Source organism: Lactuca saligna, chromosome 6 (assembly GCF_052625555.1).
Source record: "Lactuca saligna cultivar CGN05327 chromosome 6, ASM5262555v1, whole genome shotgun sequence".
In the NCBI taxonomy this organism is placed as follows: Eukaryota; Viridiplantae; Streptophyta; class Magnoliopsida; order Asterales; family Asteraceae; genus Lactuca; species Lactuca saligna.
In genome coordinates, this window is record NC_136422.1 from 51113281 (window position 1) to 51129711 (window position 16431).

The window sequence follows — 16431 nt, forward strand, 5'->3', positions numbered from 1 at the left end:
TGGATTTAGTTTCCCCCGCTTTCCAAAGCGTATTAAACCCTTCCACGGTGAGACCTTTAATAAAACGTGGTCTCCTACCTGGAATTCCAAAGGTTTCCTCCTTTGGTCAGCGTAGCTTTTCTGTCGGTCTCTAGAGGCTTTCAATCGTTCACGAATCTGAACGATCTTCTCTGTTGTTTCTCGTATGATTTCCGGACCGGTGAGAGTGCTTTCAGGAACTCTTCCTTTAGCTAACTGGGTATCGCCAACTTCAGTCCAGCACAGAGGGGATCTACACTTTCGACCATAGAGGGCTTCAAACGGAGCAGCCTTTATGCTTGTATGATAACTATTGTTGTATGAAAATTCGACAAGGGGTAAATGGATATCCCATGCCTTTCCAAAGTCAATCACACAGGCTCTCAGCATATCTTCTAAAGTCTGTATCGTTCTCTTACTCTGCCTGTCTGTTTGTGGGTGGTAGGTTGTACTTATGTCTAGCTTAGTCCCCAGGGAACCTTGTAGTGACTGCCAGAATCTTGAAGTGAATCTACTATCTCGGTCGGAGATAATGGATATCGGAACACCATGCAGTCGCACTACTTCCCTTAAGTAAGTTCTTGTAAGCTTTTCCATTTTATCAGTCTCCTTGATGGGTAGGAAATGCGCGGATTTGGTCAACCTGTCGACGATGACCCATATGGTATCGAGTCCACCCGTCGTCTTGGGCAACTTGGTTATGAAGTCCATAGTGATCCGTTCCCATTTCCATTCTGGTATCACCGGTTGTTGTAGTAATCCTGAAGGTTTCTGATACTCGACCTTAACCTTAGCGCAAGTAAGGCATTTACTTACGAAGGTAGCAATTTCTGCTTTCATGTTAGGCCACCAGTACAAGTTTTTAAGATCCAGATACATCTTATCTGAACCCGGATGAACGGAATACCTCGTGTTGTGTGCTTCAGTCATCACTACGTCTCTGAACCCGCCATGTTTTGGCGTCCAGATTCGGTCCATAAGATAATATGCTCCGCCACCCTTGACTTCTAGATTCTTTTCCATTCCCCGCAGGGATTCACCCGCCACATTTTCAGGTCGCAAAGCTTCCATTTGTGCCTCTTTAATTTGTGTGGATAAGTGGGAATGGATAGTCATAGTCAGAGATCTGACCCTCCGACCAGTGTATTCCTTTCGACTGAGGGCGTCAGCTACCACGTTGGCCTTGCCAGGATGATAACGAATTTCACATTCGTAGTCATTGAGTAACTCAACCCATCTTCGTTGCCGCATGTTGAGTTCCTTCTGATCAAAAATGTGTTGAAGGCTCTTGTGATCGGTGAATATAGTGCTCTTTGTTCCGTATAAGTAGTGTCTCCAGATCTTCAGAGCAAATATCACTGCTCCTAACTCAAGATCGTGTGTCGTATAGTTCACTTCGTGTGTCTTAAGCTGTCGAGAGGCATAACCAATAACTTTCCCTCTCTACAAAAGAACACAACCAAGTCCTTGGTTTGACGCATCGCAATAGACTACGAAGTCTTCTATCCCTTCGGGGAGGGATAGTATCGGTGCGGTGCACAAGGCCTGTTTCAGTGTTTGGAACGCCTTCTCTTGTTTTGCTTCCCAGTCGAAGGCCATGCCTTTCTGGGTTAATGTAGTAAGAGGTTTCGCAATGCTAGAGAAGTTCTTTATAAATCTGCGATAGTAGCCAGCGAGACCTAGAAATTGACGAATTTATGTAGGTGTCTTTGGTGCCGACCAGTTCTCGATGGCTTTGATTTTGGAGGGGTCCACGTGTATCCCTTTCTCGCTAACCACGTGGCCCAAAAATTCGACTCTTCGAATCCAAAATTCACATTTAGAGAACTTCGCATAGAGTTTCTCCGATCGTAGTGTTTCTAGGACTTTTCGTAGGTGTTGACTATGCTCTTCCTTACTTCGGGAATAGATAAGTATATCATCGATAAAGACGATGACGAACTGATCTAAGTAGGGACGACATACCCTATTCATTAGGTCCATAAATACTGTTGGTGCGTTGGTTAATCCAAATGGCATTACGACAAATTCGTAGTGACCATAACGAGTTCGGAAAGCTGTCTTGGGAATATCCTTCTCAAGTACCCGTAATTTGTGATATCCGGATCGTAGATCTATCTTCGAGAAGTAGTTTGCTCCTTGAAGTTGATCAAACAAATCGTCAATGCCGGGTAGGGGATAACGGTTCTTGACAGTAAGTTTGTTCAGCTCTCTGTAGTCGATGCACATACGGAACGATCCGTCCTTCTTCTTTACGAACAAGACCGGTGCTCCCCAAGGTGAGAAACTTGGTCTTATGAATCCTTTTTGCAGGAGTTCATTAAGTTGACTGGAAAGTTCTTGCATCTCTGCTGGTGCCAGGCGATACGGCGATTTCGCTACTGGGGTAGCCCCTGGAACTAAGTCGATTCTAAATTCGACTTGGCGTTGTGGTGGTAATCCTGGTAGTTCTTCTGGAAAGATATCGGGAAAATCATGTACTTCTGGAATGTTCTTGATGTCCTTTAGTTCCTGGCTTGTATCGACGATGTGCGCTAGGAATGCTCGACAATCCTTCCGTAAACATTTTCGAGCCTGGATGCACGAAATGATACGAAGGTTCGTACTTGATTTGTCGCCGTAAATCACTAATGTTTCGTTGTTAGGAAGATTAAGGCGAACTGCTTTTTCAAAACACATAATGTCGGCGCGATGAAGACTTAACCAATCCATACCGACTATGACGTCAAAACTTTTATTAGGAACCGGCATAAGATTGATTGGGAAAGAATGACCATCTAAAGTTAACGTACAGTCCTTGTATATGTAGTTAGTGTTTTCGGTTTTTCCGTTGGCCATCTCTACAGTGAATGATTTTTCTAGTTTGCTTGGTTTAGGTTTAAGTAAGTGAATAAAGTTTTGACTCACGAAGCTTCTCTCCGCTCCACTATCGAATAATATGCATGCATATGAATTATCGAGGAGGAACGTACCAGCAACTACAGTTGGGTCTGCTATAGCTTCGTCGTGGCCTATAGTCAAAACTCGTCCTACGCCGCCGGTGCCTGCTGTCTTGGGGCAGTTCCTCCTGTAGTGGCCCACCTCGCCACAACCGTAGCAAGTCTGGCCTATACCTACACTGGGAACTTGAGTATACACGGATCACAAGAGCTTGCGATATCTTATGGATCAGCTGAGTCTGAACATGAGGTAGAGGAGGTGGTTGGACGTGCTGAAGGATTATGATTGTGAGATCCTTTATCATCCAAGGAAGGCTAACGTGGTGGCTGACGCCCTAAGCCGCAAAGTGTCAGTGGCCCCTATTAGAGATCTGTGTATGAGGATGACAGTGATCACTCCGTTGTTGGAGCGGATCAAGGAGGCTCAGATGGAGGGCCTCAAGGAGGAGAGGCAGAAGTGTGAGAGGATAGTGGGCCGAGTAGCTTCGTTCGATTATGACAGTCGGGGTTTGCTGACGCTTCATGGGAGGGTATGGGTACCGTACTGGGGTGGAGTGCGGCAGGTATTGATGGACGAGGCTCATAAGTCTTGGTTTTCTATCCACCCAGGGGCGACGAAAATGTATCGAGATCTTCGACCTGATTATTGGTGGCCCTGCATGAAGCGGGACGTCGCTTGGTATGTTGAGAGATGCTTGACCTGCCGGAAGGTCAAGGCGGAACACCAGAGACCTCACGGCAAGATGCAGCCGTTAGACATTCCCGTGTGGAAATGGGAGGACATCACCATGGATTTTGTCACCAAGCTTCCCAGGACCGCACGCGGAGTGGATTCGATATGGGTAGTAGTGGATCGGTTGACGAAGAGTGCCCATTTTATTCCGATTCAGGAGAGTATATCGGCGGAAAAGTTAGCCGATATCTATGTGCGAGAGATTGTGGCACGTCATGGAGTGCCGGTATCGGTGGTGTCAGACCGAGATGTCCGTTTCACATCCAGATTCTGGAAGCGGTTCCACGACGAGATGGGTACTCGTCTTCATTTCAGCACTGCTTTTCACCCCCAGACTGACGGGCAGAGCGAGAGGACGATTCAGACTCTTGAGGACATGCTGAGGGCATGTGTTCTAGATTTTGGGGGCAGTTGGGATACGTATCTTCCGTTAGCGGAGTTCTTGTATAACAACAGTTATCATGCGAGTATTGATCGACCTCCTTTTGAGATGCTGTATGGGAGGAAGTGTAGGACCCCGATTTGTTGGGGCGAGGTCGGTCAGCGAGTCATCGGGAGCACAGAAGTGGTGCTCAAGACGACTGAGCTGATCCAGCAGGTCCGTAGTAGGCTGCAGACTGCGCAGAGTCGGCAGAAGAGCTACGCTGACAGGAGGCGTTCGGACTTGGAGTTTCAGGTGGGAGATATGGTCCTTCTGAAGGTCTCACCTTGGAAGGGTGTCATCAGGTTCCGGAAGAGGGGCAAATTGGGCCCCAGATTTATTGGTCCTTTCAGGGTTTTGGCCCGGGTGGGTCGGGTTGCTTATCGGTTAGATCTTCCTAAGGAGCTTAGTCAGATCCACAACACCTTCCACGTGTCGCAGTTGAGGAAGTGTTTGGTGGATGAGTCAGCAGTCGTTCCCCTAGAGGATATTCAGGTTGATAGCAGCCTGAATTATATCGAGAGACCGGTCGCGATTCTGGATCGGAAGGCCAAGACTTTGAGGAACAAGGTAATTCAGCTAGTGAAGGTACAGTGGCAGCACTGGAAGGAGGAGATGAGAGCGCACTACCCGGAGATATTTGCAGATCCAGCCGTAGCAGACTTCGAGGACGAAGTCTGAGATAAGTGGGGGAGAATTGTAACGACCCGTTCCCGGTATGTTAATTTATTAGTAATTGTTTTAAAGATTTGCAAGAGGGACTCGGCGAGTTCATAGCTTGACTCGCCGAGTAGGGTCGCGACTTCGAGCACGTGTTAGCTGGAGACTCGGCGAGTCCATCCGTCTGGGTGAAACCCTAAATCCCCGGGTTGCCCACTATTTAAGTCACCTTATAGCCCCATTCTTGCCTCCTTCACCCTGAGAACACTGTGAGAAAAACCCTAGTTCATCCTTGAGAGTTTATAAGTGATTTTGTGTGATTTGTGAAGGCTTGAAGAAGGAGAAGAAGAAAGGAGCAAGGAGAAGAAGAGTTGTGCAAGATCCAAGGGCAAATCTGAGTTATTTGGAGGTATTTTCGGATTCCCCTCTTGTTTTACGCTTTAAACCTCCATTAGAACTCTTCTAAGAACTATTTGATGCTTGTTCCAAGCCTTGTGCTTTCATGAACGCCCTAATAAGCCGAGATAACCTTGGATCTATTCATTGAGAAGTCCCATAGTCCAGATCTATTGCCTTTATGAGGATACTTTGCATATTAACCCTAGATCTATCCCTTTTATGCATCTTTTAGCCTTATTTTCCCTTATTCATGTGTTGTACACGTAAAGTTGGAAACTTTACGTGGTAAACCAGCTTATTGGACTCAGATCTATCATTTGTATGTGTTGGATTCAAGCAAAATCGGGTGAAAAACAGTTGCATGGCGGCAACTCGGCGAGTCGGGAAGAACGACTCGGCGAGTTGAGTCGCGAGTCCCCGATTCCTTCATTTTTAGCAGTGTTGAGTGGAACCAGTGAGTTAGAGAGTGGACTCTACGAGTTGAAGGTAGACTCAGTAATGGAGGGACTCGGCGAGTTGTTCATACAACTCGGCGAGTCCAAGGCAATCTTCTTAAGATCAAGAACAACTCGTCGAGTATGTTCATACGGCTCGGCGAGTCGGATGAAGATTGTCTGAGTTCTTGGATCAAGAGGGTACTCGTCGAGTCGATGCCATACTCGACGAGTAGCAGCGAGTAGGATTGAAAAGTGAGAGTAGGACTTGGCGAGTTGAGTGGCCCAACTCGGCGAGTCAGTCCAAATGAGAGTAACTTTGACCAAGGGTAAAAGAGTCATTTTACCCAAGTGCAGTGTTTAGTATTTGATTGAGTGTGTTTATGGACTTGTAGCCGGGGAGATACAGGAGCAGCAGCCGTTAGCTTCCAGAGCCACACACTCAGCAGCCAGTTTACGAGGTGAGTTTCCTTCCAGTAGGGACGGGTCTAAGGCTACAATGCCGGCCCGTTCAGTTAGCAGTAGTTTCCGGACTTTGGTCCGATGCAGTAGCTAGTATGTTTGATGCCTTCGTGGCTCAGACAGGATTTGTATGCTATGTTTTATGTGTTAAGTGTTATGTGTTCCGGGCTACGGGCCGATGTAGTATGCAGTATATGTGTTCATGCTAGATGATGTGTTATGCTATGCCATGTTCAGTCAATCAGTTCCGGACTTCGGTCCGATGCAGGGGACAAGGTCCCAGTCGGTTCCGGACTTCGGTCCGATGCAGATAGTTCCGGACTTCGGTCCGATGCAGTTAGTTCCGGACTTTGGTCCGATGCAGTTAGTTCCGGACTTCGGTCCGATGCAGTTAGTTCCGGACTTCGGTCTGATGCAGGGGACAAGGTCCCAGTCAGTTCCGGACTTCGGTCCGATGCAGTTTCCGGGCTTCGGCCCGATGCAGTGGGCCAGGCCCAATATGTGTTTATATGTTACTGTATGGTATGTGGTAGTTTGGGGGAGCTCACTAAGCTTCGTGCTTACAGTTTCAGTTTTGGTTTCAGGTACTTCCACAAGCAAAGGGAAGAGCTCGGGGTGATAGCATCGTACACACCACAGCTTAGCTTTTATCCTGGGGATGGTTTTAGTTGTCTTGATTTGATATAGTATGATACAGTTTTTCCGCACAGTATTTTATTATGATTTGGGATAAATCGCGTATGTTTTTATGTTATGATACTCAGATTATGGTTTTGATTACATTGAAAAACAAAGTTTTTGGGTCGTATTTTTGGGTCGTTTCAAGTTGGTATCAGAGCCCTGGTTTGAGGGATTCGGATACACTTCCGGGTGTATCTGAACTCAAACTAAGGGAAATAAAAGATTTTATTTTTAAAAAAAAAAATAAATAAAAACGTTTTACAAAAAGAATTTTGAAAGCACTTAGAAGGAAAGAAATCGTTTTTTTAACGAGATAGAGGTGTGTGCATGCGATCAGCCGAGCTCAAGTAAGTACCCCCAAATTACCCATACAAGTTATTTGTTCAGTTTCAGTTTTAGTAGAACAGCATGCTAATACAGGACTAAGGATCTAGGAGAATGCCTTATGTACCTGCTTTATGTATTACAGCTTTATGAGTATTGCATGCTAGAATTGAGTAGACAGCAGTAGGATAGCCTGATTAGGTTATGCCTGATAGTGGGAGCTTAGCATCCTATGCTAGTGCAGTTTCTTGTTACGAGAATAGTTTTGCTTGAGTCTGTTTCCCTTGTCCGAATGTTGCTTGCTTCGTGCTTTGTGGGAATCTGAGTGATGGGAGTTAGCCATTTGGTGAACACGTCACCCCACATGTGGTCAGGGTTGAATAATCCCAGAGTGCTGGAACTGGCTCTATTGCGCAGCTCTTGTTTGAGTCCAACCGTTATAGGGACGGGTCTTTTACTTGAAGGATTATCTGATCCTCATCACATGTGATGGTGTTCAGGTAGTGGCTAATTGGCATTATGAGGAGACCTTCAGCAGCTGAGGACCAGTTGTGTTAAGTCTGAGGTTTCCCTAGGGCAAGCCTAGGATGAGAGTAGCAGAGAATAGCAGTAGTAGAAGTGACTTGGTGGAGTCAAGGCAGTCCTTGAGGAAAGTACGGATAGATGTGGAAGGTAGTATGGGCCCGTACTACTGAAAGCAGAGGATCCGTACTCGAATCAAGGAAGGCCAAGACAAGAACAGGAAGCTAACAGTAGTATCACGATCCCTTGTGATATTTCAGTGTTTTGATGTTGTTATGATATGTTTCAGAATGGTAGTTTTGCGCCCGAGACCAGCAGTCGGCAGCTCAGATGCCGGAGGGGGATCAGGATCGGGATCAGGCCCGGAGGTTGGGCAGATGGATGAGCAGACCAGAGAGTTCCTTTCTTCTGAGGTTACCCGCATCATACTGGAGCAGACTCCTATGATCTTCGGTTCGATCAAGGAGGGTATTTTAGAGCTGATGGATGAGAGATTGGGTGGTTTTCGTGCTGAGATGGCGGCCATGATGGGGTCGCGCACACTTACGTTCAGGGAGTTCAGGGCATGCGGAGCTCCAGACTATCATGGGGCGCGGGACCCCATAGCGAGTACCAGATGGTTGGCGGATGTGGCCAACGCTTTCCGCACTAGCAGGTGTCCCGAGGGGGACAAGGTCAGATTGGCGTCCTATCTTCTGAAGGACAGGGCACGGGATTGGTGGGAGGAGGTTGGACATGCCATCGGGGATGATGCAGCATTGGATGCCATGACCTGGACTGATTTCTCTACTAGGTTCAGGGCGTAGTTTGCACCGGTCATTGAGGTGCAGCAGCTAGCTAGGGAGTTTCAGGACCTTCCCAGACTACAGAGACGGTGGCGGAGATCACCGCCAAGTTCAGGGAGAGGGCTCTTCTTGTTCCTCAGTACGCAGCCGATGAGGAGATGAAGAAGGCCCGTTATCATGAGATGTTGCGGAGTGATATCCGCATGTTTGTGAGCCGGTCCAGTTGTAAAACGCTGGACGACATGATTGCTAGAGCTAGGGAGAGGGAGATTGATCTCGAGATGGAGAAGAAGAGGAAACCGGAGGCGGTTTCGGGTTCAGGCAGTGTGGGCAAAAAGCCCAAGGTTTCAGATCACAGGTCCAGGAGTCAGCAGAGCCACGGTCGGTGTGGCAAGTGTGGGAGAATGCACGAGGGGGCGTGCAAGGCAGGGAGTTCCGGCTGCTACAAGTGCGGTCGGATTGGGCATTTGAGCAGGGATTGTACGGCCCCTGCTACTACGATTACAGCATCAGATCTGATTTGCTTTCAGTGCAATCAGAGGGGACATAAAAAGTCCCAGTGTCCCAGTTTAGCTGCAGCGGGGAAGGTGGTTGCACCTGCCCCTGCCACCTTGAGGATTACGGATGGCCGGCAGGGCCGATCTGATGCGCCAGTGGCGAAGAGCAGGGCGTTTCAGATGACAGCAGAGGAGGCGCGAGCGACTCCTGATGTGGTGACGGGTATGTATCTTTCCTTCACCTTTTAATTATCATTATCGTTTGAATATTACTTGATGATATGTTTTATTTAGGGTCGTTCTCGGTGAACGGCATCTCTGCTTTGGTATTGTTCGATTCGGGGGCTACCCGATCATTCGTATCGCTTGCGCTTAGCAAGAGATTTAGCAGAGCTCCAGGGGAGCTGGATTGTCCATTAGAGGTTGAGATAGCAGATGATAGGACCGTGAGGGTCGGCAGAGTACATAGAGGGTGTTCCCTTCAGATATTTGATGAGCAGTTTTCAGTGGACCTGGTTCCTATTCCCCTGTGAGGGAATAAAGTTATTGTGGGTATGGATTGGCGAAGCCCCAATGGGGCGGTGATTGATTGTGAGCTTCAGCTAGTGAGGGTTCGCACTCCCAGTGGGGGAGAGATAGTGATTCAGGGCAAGAGGCCCCAGCGAGGACCGACCTTTTGTTCCACCGCAAGGGCGAGGCGCTATGTTCAGCAGGGTTGCGCCGGTTTTGTAGTTTACGTCTTGGATGCCCGGGAGAAGGGCAAGATGACGATTGATGATGTTCCTATTATTCGGGACTACCCGGATGTATTTCCCGAGGATTTTCCGGGGATACCTCCTGAGAGACAGGTTGAGTTCAGGATCGACCTAATTCCTGGTGCGGCTCCGATAGCCAAAGCACCGTATCGACTAGCTCCCCCTGAGATGCAGGAGTTGTCTACACAGCTGCAAGAGCTGTTAGACAAGGGTTTCATTCGGCCGAGCAGTTTGCCTTGGGGAGCGTCGATCCTGTTTGTGAGAAAGAAGGATGGGTCGCATCGTATGTGCATTGATTATCGGGAGTTGAACAAGGTAACGGTGAAGAACCGTTACCCACTTCCGAGGATAGATGACTTATTTGATCAGCTTCAGGGAGCGTCTTGGTTCTCCAAGACCGATCTACGCTCCGGTTATCATCAGATGAGGGTTAGAGATGAGGATGTACAGAAGACTGCTTTCAGGACCCGGTATGGTCATTATGAGTTCGTGGTGATGCCATTTGGGCTCACCAATGCCCCAGCCACGTTCATGGACCTCATGAACCGCGTGTGCAGACCGATGCTGGATCGGTCGGTGATAGTATTCATAGATGATATCTTGGTATATTCCAAGACACAGGGGCAGCACGAGGAGCACCTGCGGGAGGTGTTAGAGACCTTGAGGAGGGAGAGACTCTTCGCAAAGTTCTCCAAGTGTGAGTTCTGGTTGCGCGAGGTGCAGTTTCTTGGTCATCTCGTCAACCAGAAGGGTATTTTGGTAGATCCGGCCAAGATAGAGGCCATGATGCAGTGGGAGGTCCCGAAGTCTCCATCCAAGATTCGGAGCTTCCTAGGGTTGGTAGGGTATTATCGGAGATTTATTCAGGACTTCTCCAAGATAGCAGTGCCGCTCACCCGACTAACCAAGAAATCGGTGGTATTTCGTTGGGGGCCTGAGCAGCAGGCGGCGTTCGAGACTCTCAGACAGAAATTGTGCGAGGCTCCGATCCTTACCTTGCCAGAGGGAGTAGAGGACTTCGTAGTCTATTGTGATGCTTCGATCACAGGTATGGGAGCAGTATTGATGCAGCGAGGCCATGTGGTAGCTTATGCCTCGAGACAGTTGAAGCCTTACGAGGCTAATTATCCTACCCACGATTTGGAGCTGGGGGCAGTTGTGTTTGCCCTCAAGATTTGGAGACATTACCTTTATGGGGTCCATTGTACTATATACACGGATCACAAGAGCTTGCGATATCTTATGGATCAGCCGAGTCTGAACATGAGGCAGAGGAGGTGGTTGGACGTGCTGAAGGATTATGATTGTGAGATCCTTTATCATCCAGGGAAGGATAACGTGGTGGCTGACGCCCTAAGCCGCAAAGTGTCGGCGGCCCCTATTAGAGATCTGTGTATGAGGATGACAGTGATCACTTCGTTGTTGGAGCGGATCAAGGAGGCTCAGATGGAGGGCCTCAAGGAGGAGAGGCAGAAGTGTGAGAGGATAGTGGGCCGAGTAGCTTCGTTCGATTATGACAGTCGGGGTTTGCTGACGCTTCATGGGAGGGTATGGGTACCGTACTAGGGTGGAGTGCGGCAGGTATTGATGGACGAGGCTCATAAGTCTCGGTTTTCTATCCACCCAGGGGCGACGAAAATGTATCGAGATCTTCGACCTGATTATTGGTGGCCCTGCATGAAGCGGGATGTCGCTTGGTATGTTGAGAGATGCTTGACCTGCCGGAAGGTCAAGGCGGAACACCAGAGACCTCACGGCAAGATGCAGCCGTTAGACATTCCTGTATGGAAATGGGAGGACATCACCATGGATTTTGTCACCAAGCTTCCCAGGACCGCACGCGGAGTGGATTCGATATGGGTAGTAGTGGATCGGTTGACGAAGAGTGCCCATTTTATTCCGATTCAGGAGAGTATATCGGCGGAAAAGTTAGCCGATATCTATGTGCGAGAGATTGTGGCACGTCATGGAGTGCCGGTATCGGTGGTGTCAGACCGAGATTTCCGTTTCACATCCAGATTCTGGAAGCGATTCCACGACGAGATGGGTACTCGTCTTCATTTCAGCATCGCTTTTCACCCCCAGACTGACGGGCAGAGTGAGAGGACGATTCAGACTCTTGAGGACATGCTGAGGGCATGTGTTCTAGATTTTGGGGGCAGTTGGGATACGTATCTTCCATTAGCGGAGTTCTCGTATAACAACAGTTATCATGCGAGTATTGATCGACCTCCTTTTGAGATGCTGTATGGGAGGAAGTGTAGGACCCCGATTTGTTGGGGCGAGGTCGGTCAGCGAGTCATCGGGAGCATAGAAGTGGTGCTCAAGACGACTGAGCTGATCCAGCAGGTCCGTAGTAGGCTGCAGACTGCGCAGAGTCGGCAGAAGAGCTACGCTGACAAGAGGCATTCAGACTTGGAGTTTCAGGTGGGAGATATGGTCCTTCTGAAGGTCTCACCTTGGAAGGGTGTCATCAGGTTCCGGAAGAGGGGCAAATTGGGCCCCAGATTTATTGGTCCTTTCAGGGTTTTGGCCCGGGTGGGTCGGGTTGCTTATCGGTTAGATCTTCCTGAGGAGCTTAGTCAGATCCACAACACCTTCCACGTGTCGCAGTTGAGGAAGTGTTTGGTGGATGAGTCAGCAGTCGTTCCCCTAGAGGATATTCAGGTTGATAGCAGCCTGAATTATATCAAGAGACCGGTCGCGATTCTGGATCGGAAGGCCAAGACTTTGAGGAACAAGGTAATTCAGCTAGTGAAGGTACAGTGGCAGCACTGGAAGGGGTCTGAATGGACGTGGGAGGCTGAGGAGGAGATGAGAGCGCACTACCCGAAGATATTTGCAGATCCAGCCGTAGCAGACTTCGAGGACGAAGTCTGAGATAAGTGGGGGAGAATTGTAACGACCCGTTCCCGGTATGTTAATTTATTAGTAATTGTTTTAAAGATTTGAAAGAGGGACTCGGCGAGTTCATAGCTTGACTCGCCGAGTAGGGTCGCGACTTCGAGCACGTGTTAGCTGGAGACTCGGCGAGTCCATATCCCGGACTCGGCGAGTCCATCCGTCTGGGTGAAACCCTAAATCCCCGGGTTGCCCACTATTTAAGTCACCTTATAGCCCCATTCTTGCCTCCTTCACCCTGAGAACACTGTGAGAAAAACCCTAGTTCATCCTTGAGAGTTTATAAGTGATTTTGTGTGATTTGTGAAGGCTTGAAGAAGGAGAAGAAGAAAGGAGCAAGGAGAAGAAGAGTTGTGCAAGATCCAAGGGCAAATCTGAGTTATTTGGAGGTATTTTCGGATTCCCCTCTTGTTTTACGCTTTAAACCTCCATTAGAACTCTTCTGAGAACTATTTGATGCTTGTTCCAAGCCTTGTGCTTTCATGAACGCCCTAATAAGCCGAGATAACCTTGGATCTATTCATTGAGAAGTCCCATAGTCCAGATCTATTGCCTTTATGAGGATACTTTGCATATTAACCCTAGATCTATCCCTTTTATGCATCTTTTAGCCTTATTTTCCCTTATTCATGTGTTGTACACGTAAAGTTGGAAACTTTACGTGGTAAACCAGCTTATTGGACTCAGATCTATCATTTGTATGTGTTGGATTCAAGCAAAATCGGGTGAAAAACAGTTGCATGGCGGCAACTCGGCGAGTCGGGAAGAACGACTCGGCGAGTTGAGTCGCGAGTCCCCGATTCCTTCATTTTTAGCAGTGTTGATTGGAACCAGTGAGTTAGAGAGTGGACTCTGCGAGTTGAAGGTAGACTCAGTAATGGAGGGACTCGGCGAGTTGTTCATACAACTCGGCGAGTCCAAGGCAATCTTCTTAAGATCAAGAACAACTCGTCGAGTATGTTCATACGGCTCGGCGAGTCGGATGAAGATTGTCTGAGTTCTTGGATCAAGAGGGTACTAGTCGAGTCGATGCCATACTCGACGAGTAGCAGCGAGTAGGATTGAAAAGTGAGAGTAGGACTCGGCGAGTTGAGTGGCCCAACTCGGCGAGTCAGTCCAAATGAGAGTAACTTTGACCAAGGGTAAAAGAGTCATTTTACCCAAGTGCAGTGTTTAGTATTTGATTGAGTGTGTTTATGGACTTGTAGCCGGGGAGATACAGGAGCAGCAGCCGTTAGCTTCCAGAGTCACACACTCAGCAGCCAGTTTACGAGGTGAGTTTCCTTCCAGTAGGGACGGGTCTAAGGCTACAATGCCGGCCCGTTCAGTTAGCAGTAGTTTCCGGACTTTGGTCCGATGCAGTAGCTAGTATGTTTGATGCCTTCGTGGCTCAGACAGGATTTACACGCTATGTTTTATGTGTTAAGTGTTATGTGTTCCGGGCTACGGCCCGATGTAGTATGCAGTATATGTGTTCATGCTAGATGATGTGTTATGCTATGCCATGTTCAGTCAGTCAGTTCCGGACTTCGGTCCGATGCAGGGGACAAGGTCCCAGTCGGTTCCGAACTTCGGTCCGATGCAGATAGTTCCGGACTTCGGTCCGATGCAGTTAGTTCCGGACTTCGGTCCGATTCAGTTAGTTCCGGACTTTGGTCCGATGCAGGGGACAAGGTCCCAGTCAGTTCCGGACTTCGGTCCGATGCAGTTTTCGGGCTTCGGCCCGATGCAGTGGGCCAGGCCCAATATGTGTTTATATGTTACTGTATGGTATGTGGTAGTTTGGGGGAGCTCACTAAGCTTCGTGCTTACAGTTTCAGTTTTGGTTTCAGGTACTTCCGCAAGCAAAGGGAAGAGCTCGGGGTGATAGCATCGCACACACCACAGCTTAGCTTTTATCCTGGGGATGGTTTTAGTTGTCTTGATTTGATATAGTATGATACAGTTTTTCCGCACAGTATTTTATTATGATTTGGGATACATCGCGTATGTTTTTATGTTATGATACTCAGATTATGGTTTTGATTACATTGAAAAACAAAATTTTTGGGTCGTATTTTTGGGTCGTTTCATAATAATAGTGTCACTTATATTAATAAAAAGTTGATACAATGATTATGAAAATCTGACCCTTATAAGGGTCTCCGATTACAAAGTTCAAGAAATTTAAAGACTTTTAGCCGAGGTCCTAAGTTATAACAAAATTTGAGGTTTCCACAAGTACTACTTGCGACGGGTGTTGCGCTTGGAGCTCGATTCTGCATCTGATTGCTTCGACTCCATAAGACGCCTATCAAGGGCGGCTTGTTGTTCCCTCAATTCTGCGAAGGCTGCATTCGCTTGTGCTTGGAAAGCTTCGGCGCGAACGTGGATGTCGTTCTGCAACATCTCTAGGCGGTTGATATCGGCCGTGTGGATTTGTACTTCTACGTTTACCTCCCGGATTCGGTTTGCTTGAACCCCCGACTGGTAGGACTGATTGGCGAGTTTGCCCACCATAACCAGGAGTGCCCGATCAGCCGAACCTCCACCTCGGACATCGTAAAAGTCTCGGCATATGCCATAGGGAGGGCGTATGCTTTGTTGTTGGCTCCAGTGGACGAGGTGACTTCCCCAGACGGGAGTTGGTCCTTGAAAGTTCTTCCTAATGGGTGGAGGGTTGACTATTTCCGGTTCTGAGTCTGTCCCGGAGTCGTCCCCACCATCCAACTCAATGGGCTCCTCGTCCTCCTCCGGATCCTCTTCAATCCATCCTTCGTTGCCTTGTTGTGGGTAGTAGGGGTCTCCATGCGGGTGAAATCCAGCCATTTGACTATAAGAGAATAGGGTTATAAGATCTGAATAAAACTTGATACATGTAATACTAATTAATCTAGCGTATGCACCAAATACTCCTATAGTATTTAAATTCTTGTGTTTGATCTTTGTGATGTTTTTGGTAAGTTTTTGACTTGTTGCTCACTACGAGCGTTCCTCGATATACATTGGTCCGATTTCGGGCAAATATAGTTGATCACGCTATATTTGTCCTAAATCTGATTACATATATCGAGTCTTAATCGTAGTGTCCAACTTGTCCAAAGACTTGTTGTATAGTTAATAAACATGAAAATAATGTGTTGTATCCATGTATTTGCATTTGAATGAACTAACATTTTTAAGTTATACGAAACGCGGCTTAGGCGTAAATAAAATTGTTTTGTCAGAGAGTATTAGTCCCTTAAGCATTTATAGTTTGAATATCTTATGTGGTTCGATATACTTAGTTCACTATAAACATTGCTCTGATACCAATCTGTCACACCCCCAAACCTGAACGGCGGAAACGTTCGGGGGCGAATGACTTCATGTGGTAGCGTAACAAGTAAATACATAGTAAAGAAAGCAATACAACCATCATACATATATAATTGAAAGTTTACATTTGTCAAAAGTTACATGTTCAAAACCAATTACAAATATGATGTCAAAATATGAGATTAAACTGGCGCCGCAGCATCTCTTCATCAAAAGCATAATGATACCTGTAGTTACTGAATCCCTGGGACATACGAGTAATTTTGAAAGAGTAGATCAGCATTTAAGCTGGTGAGTTTCATAAGTATTTAATGATAATGTTTGTATGAAACGAAATATCTTGTCCTTGTTTGTTTGTGTTTTAGAAAATCCTGCATTTTCTACTAGTATAAAAGTAGTCTTCCTTCCAAACCAAAGTTTGTTTCCAAAATGTATGTAAATGTAAAAGTAACCAATATGTTTGAAAACCTCGTAAATCAATGTATTTTTAATACCTCCTGTGAGCTTTATAACCATACTATTGACTCGGAATGCCTATACACAACGTTATTCAGGCGTTGGAATGTTATGACGTTTATCACCCCAAACGGTGGATTGTAGCTA